Source organism: Melanerpes formicivorus, unplaced genomic scaffold, assembly GCF_026170545.1.
Source record: "Melanerpes formicivorus ecotype bairdi unplaced genomic scaffold, bMelFor1.0.p_v2 SCAF_15, whole genome shotgun sequence".
Taxonomy (NCBI): domain Eukaryota; kingdom Metazoa; phylum Chordata; class Aves; order Piciformes; family Picidae; genus Melanerpes; species Melanerpes formicivorus.
In genome coordinates, this window is record NW_027142367.1 from 4,549,990 (window position 1) to 4,570,178 (window position 20,189).

Here is a 20,189-nt window from a genome sequence, read left to right on the forward strand (position 1 = left end):
TCCTAAACTGAGGGTTATCTATTAAAACATCCATTCAACTATTTGTAAGCTCTCTGTGTTTAAGGACTAAAACCAAAGAGCTCTTTCAGGGGGGATAATCTGTTTAACTCAAGTATTTATGAGTAAGAAAGGCTATTTACTACAAATGCTACCAATAACGTGTTAATATTGAGACTGGCCATAGTTAACGACTGCAGTTTTCAAAGACAATTTTTTGATGACTTTGTGCAATAGGAAGCAAGAGAGTTTCAAATAATATTATTTATTTGGATTAAATACCACATAAGTGAAATCTGCCTGAAGTAAAATTGCAATGAATGGAATATGAAAGCTGAGCTGATTGACTGCTCCAGAGGTTGAACAATAAACCTTAAATGAAGAACACAGAGGAAACATTCATCCTGTTCTTTGTCAGAGATTTTTTTTTTCAGAAATTTGCCAGAATAGTCATAATAATAGGTGTCATTAAGCAATCAGCCTTCTCAGAGATATAACTGCCAACAATGAAATGTCTTATTATGGATTATCCCTCATGTAATTTAAGAAAAACAACTGTAATTGTAAGTAAAGCTGATGGCATCATACCTTGTGTTTACACAGGTGTGGTATTGTAAATTATCACACTGAAAGTTTTCTCTGACACAAGAACAGTATAAAACCACCTTACAATGTTGCCAGAAGTAATTGAATGGTTAGCAAACATTCACCTGCTTGGAAACAGCTCTGCATGCAATGGCTGCTCTCCATTACTTAAAGTGCTTTGAGCATGGAGGTAATGACTTGTGGAACTCTTCTGGACAGACACTTTTGTTTTACTGATGAATTGCTGCTGGGTCCCAAATCAGTGCATGGCTTGTGCAGCCTATGGCTGGAGCGGTCAGCCCACATTGTGTCCCTTTGTTTCACTGTTTCTGGACAGGTAGAAGTGTTTCTGTTGAAGAAGCTGATGCTGATCTCAGGCAGGGACCCAGCTAGCAGCTGGTGGCTGTAGCAGGCACTGGCATTGCTGGATACACTGAGAGACCACTGCCAGTGTCCATTGTCTGGAAACTGCCTGGCTGGGATATGCAGAAGGTGGCATCAGCTCACGAGGGTTTTCCAAATGCTAAGAGCTCTCCACTTTCCTTGCCAATGTGGGCTGGAACAGGCAAGAAGGTGTTTAAGGGTGAAGAGTAGTTGCTCGTTTTGCAGCTGCTCAATCAATCATATCCAGTGGACAGCATCTGCTTAGTCCATGCTATTCTCTCCTTCCACACTCAGCTTTACTGGTTCATAGTACACTTGATATAAAGAATATCTCACTGGCATCCTTCCATCTTGCTTGTAATTGTGTCTATCACCTCCTCTCCATTTGTCATTATGGAAATTCCCTGGACAGCAACAACCTTGGTGGGAAAGCATTTGTACATCTTTTACTGCCTTTGGGCCATACTATAGAGCAGTTTTGAGCTTCCATTCTCCTCTGCAGTGGAAGAGCCTGGAGACATAAAAGGACATCAAGAAATATGATCTTTGCCTATATATATATTAGCAGCAAGGGAACAGAGGACTGTATTTTTGGCATTGATATTTAAGAGAATCTCATTCAATGACCAATGTAAAAGCAGCTTAGTTGTTTGGGTATTTTTTTTTCTCAGTCTATGACACACCATCCCTTTAAAAGGTAAAGGACAGTAATAGTAGCAATTACAGTAACTGTTCTTGCATCAGGAAGTTGACTTTGAGATTGCTGGCAGTCAGCTGTCCTACAAAGGTGTAAAATTATATATATATATATATATATATATATATATATTCTAACTTCCAGAAATAAAATGTGGGGCTCTATGCTTGTAATATTTCCAGGGGGAAAAAAAAATAAAATGTAAACTGCTAAATTAAGCACTCTGATATTACACATTCTTGACTTCCAGTGATTAAAAGGTTGGCTGTACCTGATCTATGGGACTAAATCAAAGTGTGGCAAACCGTGAAGTAAACATAGAGATGATTCTGTTATTTTTATTTTATGTGCAAAGTTTATCCCAGATTCTCAGCTATTATACTTTAAATTCTCCTGCCTCAGTACAGATTTACTGCTGATATCACTTTAGGACAGTGTTCTTATTTATAAATGTGGGTTTGGGAGGTGGGAGGTGAGGAGGGGAGCTGTGGCTTATAATTTTTATTTCTAAATGCAGGAAAGAATGGAGCAGAATTATGGGGAGATGGAGTGGAAGACCATTCTTATGTTTTGTAACTTATGTCTGAACTTCTTCCATCTGTAAAAGTATTTTATTTTTAATTTGGTAAATTTTATATAAGATCAGTAGACAAAGATTTAACAAGGTAAAAAATATCTATGTATTAATATGCAGTCTTTGCAGCTTTCCAGTCTATTACCTCTTTTCTCTCTGACCATCATTAGACACATTTTAAATTATTTCTGAGAAGAGGTACAAGTATAATGGGAAACAATGATACCTCTGGTAGCAGTAGAGTTTGTATTTAAGGGACTCCTTTTGTTTGTGCTATTGCTGAACTGAACTAATCAGGGAAAACTGTGAAAGACTGGCTACAGTATTTAGTACTTCTCATTTTAAATTACTTCTCTGTTGGTATTTTATCTGGGATTCCAAATCACAGATTAAAAGCCAAATCAACAAACACAGAACAAAGCTCCTATTTCTGCCACAAACGGTTTACAGTGCAAATTCAAGCATATTCACCTTGGCAATGCCAAACTGATAGTTACAACCTCAGTATTAAGGACCAGTTCTATTCTATTTTTCCAGAATAACCTTTATGAACATGTACTACATGGTTAGAGCTAACAAAAACAAACAAAGAAACAGACAACAAAAACCCCACAAACAAACAAAACGCACACACAAAACCCTTCGCAATACATCCCTTTCAGTAGGTGGATTGTTCACTTTTACCTCTTCAGGCAATTAAATCTGCTAATAATCACTAACTGCCTCCTGAAAATTCATGGAGCGTCAGCCAGTTGTTGTGAATTATTTGATTATTTCATGTTGTGAGGGTGGCATCAACTCCTAAAGTTAGAGTGAGACAAGAAAAGGACTTGAGATTTCATTAGGGTTTTTGTTCCATGTTCTCAACGTAGCTTAAAGGAATTCAAGAAACTGAGCAGGGCCCCGAATCTAATATGCAGCCTGTATTCTTAAACTTGGAGAGCCTCTCTTGGTGGGAAAAGGAGGTGAGAAACTGGAAACTACCTACAAAAATGTTAATAAAATTGTGGAAAGAAATAATTTGTTGTGCATATGTTGTTGTATGTTCTTTTAAAATATTTTAATAACAACTAATTGGCCAGTTAAATTAATATGGGTATATGGAGCCAAAAAAATTCCAAGCATGTGAAAATAAATGGTTTAACTACATCATGTCGAAGTGAAGAAAGAGCAACTTACTGCACACCACAAACTATGCAAATGCCAACAGTAACAGAGGGTGTGCACAAATGGAACAGGAATACAGGATCATAAACAGTAACTTTAAAAAATGTATAGTCTACAACGTTCTGTTTCAAGATTAGGTTAATTGAATGTGAAATGTTAGTTTAAGGGGTGGGAAAATTAATGTTCACAAATCCTGAAGATAAGTGAATTAAGGAATACCTGAATAACTGTAAAATAAATTTGACTCAAGAGCATTCAGATAGCCCTAAACTCCTTTATCTCCTGGATGTTTGGGTTTAGTGCTTTATTTTTTTATTTTATTGTTTGGCAAAAATAGATTTTAAAGATTTACATACTTGCCAGAGAATAATATCTTAAACACGTCTGGATAAAATTATGACTTGGAGGAATTCAGCCGTGATAGGGCCTTGTATTGAAAAACCTGCCATAACAAATTTAAATTCATAATTGCTATTGAGTAGCAAAGACAGATTTAATTTTCTCCATTATTGACCTGTTCTAAGCAAGTACTTTATGTTATAAATCCACACATTATTGCCAAAGAGCGGGCTGAATGCACAAATTCGCTGCCAGTTCTCTCAGCAGGGGCTTTATGCCACAGGAAAACTTCTAAAAGAATAAAATATGTCCAGCTTCCCCTAGCTCACCTAGCTATAATGCAGACACAGATTTGTTGGGGTTGCAGACCCACAACAAAATAAAAATATTATTTTAGGACTCATGAGAGGTAAATAAATCAAACGCTGAAATATTGTTTAAGCCAGGTTAAAACTTCTACTGTGAAACAGGGGGTTTGATTGGTTGTGGTGCTGGGCATCAATTATACAGAGATCCTTCGGCAGCTCTGCCATCCAAACCCATCTGTTCCACAGTCATCTAAAGGAGTGATGACACTGTATGAAAACAGGTAAAATGTGGGATTCTTTTTCTTTCCTGGAGAAAAGAAAAAGGGGATATGATAGAAACGATGACCTTGGCACAGGACATTTCCTGGGGAATTAATGACCGCCGTGGACCATCAACTCTCCAAACTAGTCATTAATCCCCAGGAAGTGCCCTGTGTCTGCCTTGTTATTGCTTAATTCACTTATTTGTGGTTGAGGCATTTATTCTGTGAATATTTTGTTGCTCAGTCTGCTCTCTGTCTTACCTCTGCTCCTCTTAAAGTCCATCTTACTGATGCAAACTGTCTCTGCTCAAGAGCAGGTCACATTTACCAGAATAGCCTATGGGTCACATGTGTGCCTGCTATTTCATTAAGGTACAATAGCTAGAATGAAGTAATAAAAAGTGTGCTTTTTCTACCTGTCTTAAGAATTTCATGAACTGTAGTTACCAAGCAATGTAGGTGGAATCATTTTTTTACTGAACATATATGTTGCATATTTACAAGCACTGTGTCAAAAACAATTGATCCTGCTACTTGAAATGTCATCATTGTACTGAGAGATTTTTAGATATGCCAGAATGGTAGGATGCTACAATAAAAATAAAAAACAGGATGGTGTGATTACTTTTCCTTAGTTCATTCTTCTCTCCTGCTTTGTATCACTCTCATTCCTTATTTTGAGCATGCAGCATGACAAGCACTTCACCATCAGCCTTTCTTTCTAACTACTACTCCTTGATCTGTATTCCTCCTTTTATTTTTGGTAGTGGGACTGTTCCATGGGGAACTAGAAACATGAGGAAGCTGGTCTTTCAAACCCTACAGAAATAAAACAAGGGTTATTTTAATTCTTGCAGTCAATTTCACTAAGCAGCCATACAAATAGTTATAACAGCACAATCAAGGGACTTGTATGGAGCCAGGAAGAAGGGGTGAGGAGTAAGAACATCTTAGCCAGCCTGTCACAGAAAGAAACACTCCTCTAACTGCAATCTGAGGGTTGTATTCTGTTCTACAATGGAGGTCTTCACACTACTTTAACTGTTCAAAGGAGCCATTAAACAAGCCTAAATATAACCTATGTTTATGTTACTACTAACATAGAAGGAGAACGTTTCTGAAGCAGTTGAAAAACATAAGAAATTAGTAGACAATGTCTGATCATTCAGTCACAAATTATGCACAGATGGCCATGGGATCAGATGGGATGTCTCTGAGAGTATCAAAAGAGATGGCCAATACCATTATGAGAACACTGTACCCTCTTTAAAGTTCATAGCAATCAAGCAACAGGTCCAAGGGTGATTATCTGGCCCATTCCATTTGATGCAACTAAACAGGCAGACACCACAGGGAAGTGTGATTGAGGTCAGTCCCCAAAAGTCTCAATTTTGCCCATGAAATGTTTATAATCTCTCTTCTGCTAATGTATTTTTTTTTCCCATTAATATCAGTCAGAGGCCATGTATCTGAAATACAGGATTGGAACTCAGAAGATTTATAGTCTGTTCTGAATTCTGTAACTGATTTGTGCATAACTTTTTGCAACTCACTATGCATTACTTGGTTCCCTATCTTGAAAAAGTTATACTGATCTACTTTTAAGACATACACACTCTAGTGGTAATTTTTCTTTCTATTTTGAAATATTTTTTATTGATTATGGACAACATGTAGAAAAGATACACATATGAAGAAGATATTGTCAGAACCGGTTTGTGACTTTGCTTCTCAATATGCTCAAAAATAAAGGTAAAAAGCATGTGGAAGTCAAGATGTAGTTTTAGACACAGTCTGATGTATGATTGCCTATACATACACAAACGAAATAGTTCCTAAATTCTTAAATGCTGCACTTCTTTGATAGCATAACCATAGTTAATGTTGTGTCAGGGTTTCCACTATAAACCTCTCTTTTATAACTAAGCAATAAAATTTTACCCCAGGAATGAAGTACCAGCTCCCAGCACAGCAGCTGACATTTTTATATGTACACATTTTCACACACACATAAAAAAAAAGTCAGTTGAGCTACTTTAATACATGGAAGCAAAACTAATGTATAGTTAAAAAATAGTTTAAGATACTTTTTAGTTGAACATATATAATGGGCATGCACACTAGCACATATACACATATATAACTCCAAAGAGTCTCTCCTCATTGCTGAAAGTGTGCTGGCAAAAGATGATTCAGAATCTTCAGCTGAAAAACATGCATTCATTAATTATTTATATCTGAAGAAATAATTGTATATGACCAGATATTAGACTGAAAGTTGCCTTGTTCAAGGAAATACAAGCCCTCCCACGCAGCTTTACTTCCCATGCCACCAGTGGTCCCCTCACCCCCAACATGATTTGCTTCATTAAACACAGAAGTGCTTTGTGACATTAGGGGATTGAAAAGAAATGCAAAGGTAGGTTCCTTGCACTTCCTATGAGAAATGAACATTGACTTCCTCTGAAGAAAATGTAAACGGATTTGCTTAATTGGACTTGGGGCACTGGAGCAATTAATAATAGATCGTGTCATAGTAAGGGCTTTGTTTATATTTAAAGCAATAAATTACAAGTATTAAGTTTATATTTATTCCAAGTTAAACTCATTTGTAATTGACATGTTACTTAGCCCAAGGCTTTTAAGATCTTTTAGTATAATTAAATTAATAGAGAGTTATAGATCACTGCATGATAAACAAACAGCGTGGACTTTAATATGACAGATATACAGAGAACTGGCCATGTAAGTAGATCATTATTATTGGTTTTACCTTCAGCAAAAATACAACTGAAATAGCAGCAAAGGAATTGGTGCAAACAATGCTAAGTGCAAAGACGGTTTGTCATAAATTTCCCCTCCCTTTCCTAACTTGATGATTGAAAACCATGTTTACCAGTGTGAGGGTCTATTAGTCAGTAAAGCAAGCTTTCCTATCTCACCATAGAATCAAAGAATTGTTAGGGGTGGAAGGGACCTCAAGGATCATCTAGTTCCAACCCCCCTGCCATGGGCAGTGACACCTCACACTAGATCAGGTTGCTCACAGCCACATCCTGCCTGGCCTTAAAAACCTACAGGGATGAGGCTTCTGCCACCTCCCTGGGCAATGTGTTCCAGTGTCTCACCACCCTCATGGGGAAGAACTTCATTCTAACATCCAATCTGAATCTACCCATTTCTAGTTTTGTTCCATTCCCCCTAGTCCTATCATTGTCTGACACCCTAAAAAGTCCCTACTCAGCTTTCTTGTAGGCCCCCTTCACATACTGGAAGGCCACAATAAGGTCTTCTCAGAGCCTTCTCTTCTTCAGATTAAATAGCCCCAACTCTCTCAGCCTGTCCTCGTAGGAGAGGTCCTCCAGCCCTCTAATCATCATCATTTTGTTTCCTCCACTCTCACACCAAATATTTTGGATTGTGTTTTTGAAGAAGTCACATCATGCAGGGAGTCACTAAAACTTTGGACACACTTGTTTTTCAAGGGACCCTTCTATTCTTTTGACCCTCCACATGAGAATTGTATCCTCCCCAACAGAGTCTCATTGAAACCGTTAGTAAAGTCTCTAATAGCTCTAATGAAGATCAGTGATGAAGATCCCACACATGCTTCAGCAACTTATTTCAACATCTAAAAATTCTGGGGTTTGCTATCTAACCAAAAATAATTGACAAATAGAAGCTGATTATTCTTGTTTTCTGTGGTCATGGAGAAATAAAACTCTGTTTCTCTTCCAGCAGCCTTCTGAGGTCGGTATGAGTCTAACACTCTCCCTGTTCTTCTTTTCTCTGCATTACACACATTAAAAAGTAGATTGCTCAGCCTGACTGCACAGGAGCTGCTTTTCAGATCTCTAACCATTCTCTTTTCTCTCCTGTGGAGTCTCCCATACTGCTGTTGAAATGCCTCATGCAGTACTTCTGAACTCTTACAAATGCTGAGCACAACAGAAATATATACTGTATGTTTATTCGCTTTGCTCCTTTTAATCTTCCCAGGATAGCGCTTATCTTTTTCTCAACAGCATGACATTATTGACTTGTGTTCCACTTGTGATCTACTAATACCTTTAAATCCCTGTCTACTGGCCTGTTGCTCAGCCAGTTTTTCTAGATCCTCTGTTTGTGTGACTGATGAGGCCTGTCTATCTACACTGTTTCACTTCTGCATCTTGAACTGCATTTTGGTTTTCTTCAGACCATGCTTTCAATCTATTGAGATCCTTTTGAACTGAAATCTCATCCATCAGTATAATGCAATGATCTCCATCTCACTAATGATCTTCCTATTGGTTTTAACCTATCCTAAAGCACACTTAATAAGACATTCTTTCCTTATAAGAATATCTTGAGATACAGTATCAGAGTCAAGATTTTAGTAAGTTTAAAATCAACATATGTGTGATATTCTCTGAGGTCCATGATGTATCTTTGTCACAGAATAAAATTAAGTGAGCTTGTCATGGTTTGTGCTGAAGTAACCCATGCTGACAACTATTTATCTCTGCTTTTTGCAGCTTAACAGTTTAATCAGTTATTCCAATAGGCACATAAAGTTGAACTGTCTATAACTCTCTAGGATTCCCAACCCTCACCCCCCTATTTTTAAAGATATTTGCTCTTTTAAATTCTCAAAAGGAAATGCAACAACCCCAAAAGCAGTAATTTCAGTTCTTCAAATATCCTGGGATGAGACATTTTAGGACCAGCGTATTTTAAAACAGTGATCATCTCTGACCTATTCCTTCTGTATGCCTTAGCTGATCTCTTTCCCCTCTGCTACCACAGACATTGCAGTATTGTATCAACTTGCCTCACAAACTGATTACTGACAAACTGACCAGGAGGTTGCGTCCAGCCTGAATCTCCCCACCTCCAGCTTCATTCCATTCCCCCTAGTCCCATCACTACCTCATATCCTGAGAAGTCCCTCCCCAGCCTTCCTGTAGGCCCCCTTCAGCTACTGGATGGCCACAATTAGGTCACCTCAGAGCCTTCTCTTCTCCAGACAGAACAGCCCCAACTCCTTCAGTCTGTCTTCATAGGAGAGGTGCTCCAGCCCTCTGATCATCCTCGTGGCCCTTCTCTGGACACGTTCCAGCATGTCCATATCCCTCTTGTAATAGGGGCTCCAGAACTGGAGGCAGTCCTCCAGGTGGGGTCTCACCAGAGGTGAGTAGAGGGGGAGAATCACCTCCCTCGACCTGCTGGCCACACTTCTGTTGATGCAGCCCAGGATCTGATTGGCTTTGCGGGCTGCAAGTGCACATTAAGAGCTCATGTTGAACTTCTCACCCACCAGCACCCCAAGTCTCTCTCCTCTGGGCTGCTTTCCAGCCAGTCACTGCCCAAGTCTTCTATTCCCAGATATTATGGTGCCCCAAGTTTGAAATTTTCTGTAATACGAAATTCACCTTTTATTTGAGGATGATTGGTCAAGAATATATAGGGAAAGGTGTGCATGTGGAAACTAAATAAATAATCAGGTTTTGTTCAAAATTTATTGTGATGGGAAAGAAAATCGGAGTCACGATCTTAATTTACTGTGGGAGGGTGGTAAGCAAGCAGGTAAAATATCTGCACTGTCTACCGCTATTAATGAGTAAAACAGGTTTTTAACGTTTTTGTATTTAAAGTGCAGTTGCAATCATAAAATTCTTTTACAAGATTAACAGTACCAAACCTAAACACTTGGACATTCATTTTCTTTGGTTATGAAGTTTTACTAGTAAAGGTGAGGGAGGAATAAAGAAAGTAAAAAAAATTATGCTTGTAGATTTACCAGTTCCACTCATCATGTTGGACATCCGTGTGCACTTTCAATTCCCTTATGCATGGTAGCCTTCCTGCACATGAGGATTTCTAAATATTACCAGCCCAGAGAGTAACCACCCTGTTCTGGGATATGTTTATGACATTCCAGCAGTGGGTAGAAGGGCTTTGCAGAGGGACCTCAACCAACTGGACAGATGGGTGGAGTCCAGTGGGATGGCATTCAACAAGTCCAAGTGCCGGATGATGCAGTTTGGCCTCAGCAACCCCATGCAGAGCTACAGGCTGGGGTCAGAATGGCTGGAGAGCTCCCAAACAGAGAGGGACCTGGGGGTACTGATTGACAGCTGCCTAAACATGAGCCAGCAGTGTGCCCAGGTGGCCAAGAAGGCCAACAGCATCCTGGCTTGCATTAGGAATAGCGTGGCCAGCAGGAGCAGGGAAGTCATTGTGCCCCTGTACTCTGCACTGGTTAGGCCACACCTTGAGTCCTGTGTCCAGTTCTGGGCTCCTCAGTTAAAGAAGAACATTGAGACACTTGAGCGTGTCCAGAGAAGGGCAACAAGGCTGGGGAGAGGCCTTGAGCACAAGCCCTATGAGGAGAGGCTGAGGGAGCTGGGATTGTTTAGCCTGGAGAAGAGGAGGCTCAGGGGAGACCTCATTGCTGTCTACAACTACCTGAAGGGAGGTTGTAGCCAGGAAGGGGTTGGTCTCTTCTCCCAGGCAATCAGCACCAGAACAAGGGGACACAGTCTCAAGCTGCACCAGGGGAAGTTTAGGCTTGAGTTGAGGAGAAAGTTCTTCACAGAGAGAGTCATTCGTCATTGGAATGTGCTGCCCAGGGAGGTGGTGGGGTCGCCATCCCTGGAGGTATTCAAGAAGGGATTGGACGTGGCACTTGGTGCCATGGTCAAGTCATGAGGTCTGTGGTGACAGGTTGGACTTGATGATATTTGAGGTCTCTTCCAACCTTGGTGATACTGTGATATGAAATAATTTAATATAATGACATTCATAATGAAATTCTAGATGAAATTAATTACTTTGTATGCTATAGACACCAGTGCAAATTAAATAATTTCTGAATAAAAAGAAATCTAGCTTTTACTAAAAAGCTAAAATGGAATAATAGGAAGTTGCCCTTCTCGCGTTCTCAGAAAGTTTTTTCCATTACTCAGTCCTAAAGTTTTTAAATTGTTTTACCTGACATCCTTAAGTCATTTGTCTTGCTGAAATGTACTGCAGGCAATCCTTTGCTCTCAAATCCAGAGAGCTGAGGACTGATATGAATGTCAGTTTAAAGTTTTTTTCCACATCATTGCTTCTTTAAAAGACAGAAAGTACTAATTCCCTAGTATTTAATTTTCCAAACATCTATACTTTATGTAGAGTGTTTGGATAGCTAAACATTCCCATCTCTTTTAGGCAGCTAAATCATTACCTCTTACCAGTGTTTTTCTTTGGTGTAGCCTTAAAAGCAACCTGTGGCTAACTTGGTACCAAATTATGCATTTAAGTGTTTAATTTTGGTCTCTCGAGTTTGAAAACTCTCATCTAAATAATTTTTCCAACCTCATATTGTGATACTTGTTACCATGTAGGACTTAGTATAATTACACTAAGAATGAAAAAGCCTGTCTTGGATACTGGTGGTTGATAAGTACTGACCTTTCTTGACTCTCTAATTGTGACTGGCAATCATGGGTAGATCAGTGTTATAACTGAAACTAGGGTCTGGTGAAAATCCTGATCTCTTGAAAGATAATGAGAGTTTTGTCCTTTTTATTTATTGTGGATAGCTAAATCTCATTCTGACTCTCTGATATGGAGGTATAGAGGCACAGTTGCCTGGTCTAGCAACACACACTCTTGAGTCCAATGGCATGAGATTTAACACATCCAAGTGCCGGGTTCTGCACATTGGCCACATGCAGTGCTACAGGTTGGGGTCACAATGGCTGGAGAGTGGCAGAGAGGGACCTGGGGGTACTGGTCGATGGTAGGATGAACATGAGCCTACAGTGTGTCCAGGCAGCCAAGAGGGCCAATGGCATCCTGGCCTGCATCAAGAACAGTGTGGCCAGCAGGAGCAGGGAGGTCATTCTGCCCCTGTACACTGCACTGGTTAGGCCGCACCTCGAGTACTGTGTCCAGTTCTGGGCCCCCCAGTTTAGGAAGAATGTTGATGTGCTGGAATGAGTCCAGAGAAGGGTGAGGGGTTTGGAACACAAGCCCTATGAGGAAAGACTGAAGGAGCTGGGATTGCTTAGCCTGGAGAGGAGGATACTCAGGGGTGACCTTATTACTCTCTACAACTACCTGAAAGGAGGTTGTAGACAGGCAGATGTTGGTCTCTTCTCCCAGGCAGCCGGTACCAGAACAAGAGGACACAGACTCAGGCTGCGCCAGAGGAGGTTTAGGTTGGATGTTAGGAAGAAGTTCTATACAGAGAGAGTGATTGCCCATTGGAATGGGCTGCCCGGGGAGGTGGTGGAGTCACTATCACTGGAGGTGTTCAGGAGGAGACTTGATGGGGTGCTTGGTGCCTTGGTTTAGTTGTTTAGGTGGGTTGGATTGGTTGATGGGTTGAACGCGATGATCTTGAATGTCTCTTCCAACCTGGTTTATTCTATGTATTCTATGTATTCTATGTATTCATTGTCACAGTGATCTTGTGTGAAGCCAGGTTCTGCTACCATGCAGAGCATGGGCTGAATGTTTCAAAGTGTCATTAACAACATCAGGAATGTTTCCTCTTTACTAGGTTGGACTAACCTGAGAAATGCCAAATAAATTGCTTTAGGGACCTGCAACTTAAAGAGTCAACTTGATTCTCACTCGATTATCTAAAAATTTGTGATACAAGCAAAGATTGGGAAAATGTTTTGGCTGTGAAGCTATACTTCACTGTATCCAAGTGGAAAGATTTGCATTCATGACAAATCCCTTGTAAAACATTACAGAATTATAGCAGACCACAAAGAAAATCTAGTAATAAGCTCTCAGTCTTAAACTGAAATTTCTGTATGCAAATTTCTGTTAATATTTTCACATTAATGTCTTTAATAAAAACACATTTTTAAAAGTGATTGGGGAACAAACAAAAATATTTTTCAGTGTTGCCAGAGTGCTTCTGACTCCATCTTGCAGTAATTTAGTTTTCTAAATAATTCCAGTTAATGTAAGCTTTGGAGCAAATCCCTGCAAAGAACAATGGAGTTGATTGTATTGTTGACTGCAATTGCTTTATGTGTGGGTTGTTTCCCAAACCTCAGTACTGGGCAAGGAAAGGAGTGGTTCAAAGAAGCCTCTCTAATGAATGGGTAACAGATGACTGTAAACCACAGGTATTAGACCTTTTCAGCATGGAGGGTTAGTGACTCAAAATGTTAAAGAAGAGAACAAAGAAAAACTGTGAACACGTCCTATAATTTCAGTGAATTCATTGTCTCAAATTAGGTAATTTGTGGCCAACCTCAGTTTGTACTTTTTAACATTTTTGGAAATGTGGAGGGGTTTACAATGCAGAAATACCTACAATCTAATATCAAATGTATTTGATATTTTGCAGAAGATATGACTGGCTGCGAGGCATTTTAACAGCACAGAGTCACAGTATCACAGTATAACTAAGGTTGGAAGAAACCTCGAGGATCATCGAGTCCAACTGTCACCACAGACCTCATGACTAGACCACGGCACCAAGTGCCATGTCCAATCTCCTCTTGAACACCTCCAGGGACAGTGACTCCACCACCTCCCTGGGCAGCCCATTCCAATGACGAACGACTCTCTCGGTGAAGAACTTTCTCCTCACCTCGAGTCTAAATCTCCCCTGGCGCAGCTTGAGACTGTGTCCTCTTGTTCTGGCTGTGACAATAGCTGCAACATTTTCAGGTTTTTAACCATTATTCCAAGAGGCAAAAAAATTATTTGCCTTTTTAAAAAATTAAAGAAAATAAGGACAAACACATTGCAATAAAAGAGTCATGCTGAATATATTCCCTCTCATTCATAGCTATGTTCAACCTATCCCATTTTTCCTTGATTTTAATGTGTATCCTGACTGCTGTAACAATTCCTACCATGATAAAGTGTTTAATCAAATTCATGCAGTTCGACATGATCACAGAAGAGCTAATCTGAATATAGTCCTAAGAAAGAAGATATCATCACCAGACAAGTCTTTCCCATGCAAAATAGAATATAAAATTTAAGACCCTGCTACTGATTGACAATTTTAGTGGAAATAAATTATACAGCAAAACATTCCTGGGATGCTACCCACATTTTGGTACTTTGTTCACAACTTAGTGTTAGGTGGTTTCTACTGTGAAAACTTATTTTTTAGAAAGCATGTTTATTTCACAGAATCACAGAATCAACCAGGTTGGGAAAGACCTTTGAAATCATCAAATCCAACCCATCGCCCAACACCATCTATTCAACTAAACCATGACACTAAGTGCCTCATCCAGTCTTGTTTTAAACACTTCCAGAGACAGTGATTCCACCATGTCCCTGGGCAGCCCATTACAATGGCCAATCACTCTTTCTGAGAATAATTTCTTCATAAAATCCAGCCTAAAACTCCCCTGGCACAGCTTGATATCGTCTTGTTATGTTGTGTTCTGTCACTGGTTGCTAGAGAGAAGAGACCAACCCCCACCTGGCTATAACCTCCCTTCAGGTAATTGTAGAGACAAATAAGGTCTCCTCTGAGCCTCCTCTTCTCCAGGCTAAACAACCCCAGCTCCCTCAGAGTCTCCTCATAGGGCTTGTGCTCCAGACCCCTCACCAGCTCTGTTTCCCTTCTCTGGACATGTTCAAGCAGCTCAACATCTTTCTTGAACCGAGGATCCCAGAACTGGACACAGTACTCAAGGTGTGGCCTAACCAGTGCTGAGTTTAGGGGCAGAATGACTTCCCTACTCCTGATGGCCGCACTATTCCTGATACAGGCCAGGATGCCTTTGGTCTTCTTGGCCACCTGGGCACACTGCTGGATCATGTTCAACCTACTGTCAACCAGTACCCCCAGGTCCCTTCCTGTGTGGCCACTCTCCAGCCACTCTGTCCCCAGCCTGTAGCACTGCTTGGGGTTGTTGTGGCCAACATTCTGCCAGAGTCAAAGGAAAATCTAAGTTTAAAATACGTAAGATATTTGTCCCATTCTATGCATGGGAGTGGAAGCAAGCTAATAGCTAGAAGACCCACACAGTGCAGTAAGCCTTATGTCTCTTTCAGACCTTGAGAACCTCTTGAGACCAACAATCTGTAAAAAACGCCATATCTGATTAGCACACCTTTATGTGCAAAATTACTTATTTTCTTTTTATATGCATTAAAGTCAAGCAATATTGAAATGAAGTCTCACTTCAAAAATCAAGGTAATTTCTTTTGCAAATGTTGAAACAAAATCTGGGACTTTAGATTCTATTCTTTTCTATAAAGCTGCAGTTTTCATCAAATAAACAACGAGCCCAAAGAAAACTTTCTCAGTATCTGACATCTAACATCTGTGTCCATCACAGAAAATCCTCTTATGGTTCTTTTCATGGAAGCAAGCACACTCTATCCCTTTCCTAGCTTCAGTGATTAATGAAGTGACTAAAATGTTCAAACATCTCAAGGAATTTGGACACCTAATCTCCACTTATTTTATGTCAACTGATATGTCTAGTAGGGAGCTTTCAGCTACCCTACATGGCCATAGCTTACATATGATCCTTTCCCTGTTTGGGTTTAGGGTTTTACTTTTTTCTTTTCCCTGTGAAAGCAGAAGAACTAATACCTGGAGAAAACAGCTGGATATTTAGTGCCCTGTTGGAAAGGCAGCACAACATCACTACAACTGATTCTTTTCTTATTTTCTCTGTTGATGAGCACCTGGCACGATGACCAAGCAACACTGAGAGCTTTGTATACCGGTTTGCATTTGTGAAGTGTTTTTCATCCTGCTTTTGAGTGGACATTGAACGGTATTTAATATTAGGACAGTAATCAATGTCAGAATTTGAAATTCTAAGCAAGTCAAAATTACTTTTGCAGTATCCTATTGGACATTGATATGTTATTTCCCTTGGAATAATAGAGGTTCACGGTTCCCAGAATAAACTTTGCTTGTGCAATCACAAGCCTGGTAATGGCACAGAAAATTCACACTGCTGTGTGTAGCAGTATTTTACTTACTGTCATTCAGACTCACAGAAAACATCCAGTTGGAAGAGACCTCAAAGATCATCCAGTCCAACTCTCAACCCAGCAATGAAGGGTAAACATTAAACCACATCTGTAAACACTAGATCCACAGGCTGCTTAAACATCTCCAGGGATGGGAAATCCACCACTGTCCTGGGCAGACCATTCCAATGTTTGATAACCCTCTCTGTGAAGAAATATTTCCTAATATCCAGCCTAAACCTCCCCTGGTGCAGCTCAAAACCATTTCCTCTAGTCCTGTTGCTTGAAACCAAGGAGAAGAGGCCCCCTTCTTGCTCCAGCCTCCTTTCAGGTAGCTGTAGAGAGCAATGAGCTCTCCCCTCAGCTTTCTCTTCTCCACACTGAACAATTTCAGCTCCCTCAGACACTTCTCACAGGCCATGTGCTCCAGGCCCTTCACCATCCTCGTTGCCCTTCTCTTGACATGCTCCAGAACCTGAATATCCTTCTTGTAGTGAGGGGCCCAGAACTGAATACAATACTTGAGGTGTGGCCTCACCACTGCTGAGTACTGGGGGATGATCACCTCCCTGTTCCTGCTGGCCACGGTGTTTCTAATCCAAGCCAGGATGCCATTGGCTTTCGTGCCCACTGCTGACTCGTATTTAGCTGACTTTTGACCAATACCCCAGGTCCCTCTCCAAGTCATTGCTGCTGTTCTCTTCACTAGGTACCAACCAGAAGTACAATGCCCATGCCACCAAGGGAGGGTCCACACCAGCAGTTTGGAGAACTAATTCTATGGGTCTCTGACTGACAGAAAAACATAGTAGTTGCCTCTTATGTCAGTCAGTGTATCATCCTTTCTCAGATGACAACCACAGAGACAAGGCATTTGAATCCCTGTTTGTCTTTTACTGTTTCTGAGTTGTGATATGCATATAGGTATAAGGATAGCATCTTAATTCTTGGCCACCTTCCTTTTTCTTCCACTTTCCCCTTTTTCTCTTCCCCTATGCCTTACATATTCACATAGCCATACAGAGACTTCCATTAATATTATATAATTACCTTGAAATTATTTGCCTTTGGAATTATTATGTCAGTAATTCTTGCATCCTGTTATTTATAATAAAACAATGCTCTGTCTCCTGGATCTTTAAACAAAAAGGATATCAGGTCTTTGCACTGAAGGGCTGTTGGAAACAGAAATAGAAACTCTTCATCCTGAGTCTTAATCACAAACTGTATTTGTACAAGGAAGAGTAAGATTTTAGTAGTCCTGCTTTTGTCCAGAATCTCTTTATACAGGTTTTCACAGCAAATTAATTTGTATGATATAGGAGGATTTTGCTACAGTTGTGACTAGACTAATGTCATTTTGGATCAGCTTCATAATGTATAAAACTTCAATATCTCCCTGAACAGCCAAAGCAGCAGGAAAAAAGAGAAACTCCTCTCCCCTGTGGCTTATAAAATGATTTGCACTGGTCATATTAAGCACTGAAAATATTTTTTTGTGGTGAAATTAGCCCTTTCTATTCAAGAGATCAGAAAAAACTTTCATGTCTATGGCCTTGTAGTTAGGACACTCTCCCAGAAGGGAAGAACAGCATTAAATATATGCAAAGAAAGGTAAAAATGAGAACTGCACCATTTGGCAAAGCATTTGACAAAGACTATACTGTAAACAGATGTTACAGTCTGGATCAATAACATATCAAGTAGTTCACAAAGTGAACATTTGTCCTAAGAACTCCTCTGATGGCTTAAGGCACACATTCTGTTCATTAATTAGATAACATAACCTTTACCAATTAATTCCACTTTCAGTGGAATTAAATAATTGACAGCAGAATAAACTTTAGCAACATTTTTAAACCATCAGGGTATATTGCAAATGTGGTTTGTAGGAAGATTTCAGCTCTTTTTGTTTTTAATAGTTGCCAATATCTCGTTGGAGCAGCTACCAATTTCATGGTCCATCCTGCTTTGAGCACTAAGTTGGATTAGCATCCTCCTATGGTTCCTCTCAACCTGAATTATCCTATGATGCTATGAGCCTGTAATAGAATATTATTCTATTATAGCTATGGTAGAATATACTGAAAATGTATTTTTATACAAATATATGTAACAGTTGTTTTCCTACATTTGTGTTATTCTGACTCTTCACAGATTCCTCAGCATTCATGAAAAATAGCTATGAAAAGTAAACCTTTAATCATCAGACTTACTTTCCTGTACAAGAGGTCTAATCTCCACTAAGAATTTGTTAAAGGCCTAGAACAAGGTTTGAAAAGAATGAACTATATCAACCCTGTCACTTTTAAAAGTAATCTCTGGTAATTGCTTAAGGATTCAAATAGCTTGTTAGGATATCAAGATTTTTTGAGGCTGGAAATAACCTTTTGCACCCAAACACATCAATATAATTTCCTTTTAAATACATATAATTAAGGTCCTCAAGAGAAGTGCTCTGTCTTCTGGGAACTTCTCAGTCCTTCTGGGACTGGTGGCTAAGAAAGGTAGTTTCTGAAAATTAAGTCTAAAGCATCCATCCTGTTCTAGAAATTGTTTCAACATTGGCCTGTCATGCCCTATCTATTACTGATTATTCAGTTTAAGCAATTTTTGTCTTTCAGAGAGAACAGTGATACTGTAATTTTAGACTGAGAGTTCCAAAGCACTGAGGTTCTTGTCCAGCTCACAAAAAGCTTTCCCCCCCACCCCCTGCCAGCTTTCTGTCAAAAAATGCTATTCATCTTTTCCTTTTCTCTTCTGGCCCATCTCTTCTGTGGTAGCTGCAGCAGCTGGACTGAAGTTACAAGAATTTAGCTAACAGAGTTCAACAAGTTTATTATGTTAACAACAGGAAACTATTGCACTAATCTGCAGATTGCCTGCCTTCACATACAAGGCTATTCATGAATTTGTGCTGCTGCTTTCCTGCATTTCAGAACTTCCATTGTTTTATATGGGAGCTCAGAGGCTGGTTTAATTAAAGTAATCTGAATAGAAGTACAGTATGCCAGATGTACATTATAAATGTAGAGCAGGTTATGTAATGGTAAATGGTCAGGAAGTATATGGGGAATGGTTTGTGATAACTCATTGTTAACTAAATATAAATCCTAACTTATTTCACTATGTTAAACTTACTAGGGTTTTGTTTTTCCTCTCTCTCTCTCTTTTTTTTTTTTTTAAACTAGCACTAATGAACTTTCCTTGTATTTTCACTTTTTCATTTTTTTTAACTACAGCTTTCCCATAGGGAAAGTCTGCTTTAAATTAGTTGGCTCTGGTGAACAGGTACCATTCAGCATGAATAAGGACTGTATCATTTGGGCTAGATCCATAGTAGCAATACAAGAATATGCTACTGTGGTTGCTTCTGCCAACAAGAGAGGTATCTTAAGGCCATGATTCAGCTGCCATCTGACTGCATAAAGGCAGGAAGTATTTTACTTCAAAATATAAATTCCTACAGTCTTCAAAGAATACAGACTTGCTCACAAATGTCCACTTTTCTTTTTGGTGAGCTGCTCAACTATGTTGTCCCATGATTCATCAGTCTCCTAATTTATTTATGTGGTCTGATCAATAAAGCATTTTCAGCATTCTCTTGACAGAAAAGACAGAGGTAGTGAAGCACCCATCCTTGTATCTTTTTATCCTATTTTTTCCTTCTGCAGTACCCTAAGCACAACACTGCAGTTCCCTTTGCACTTTCCCTTACTGAAATTTCTCTGAAATGCAGTGTGTGGAACCACCTGTCCCTGAATTCAGAAGAAGTCTGCCTCTCCATCTCACAGGCAAAATGCTCATTGTGCAGCCCTGGTTCAGGACATATAGCACCAACTTTCACTAGGTTAAAAGGCAGAATGAATTGTATGTTCTTCAACTACCTGTATACTCCTGTATAAACAAACTTAAACCCA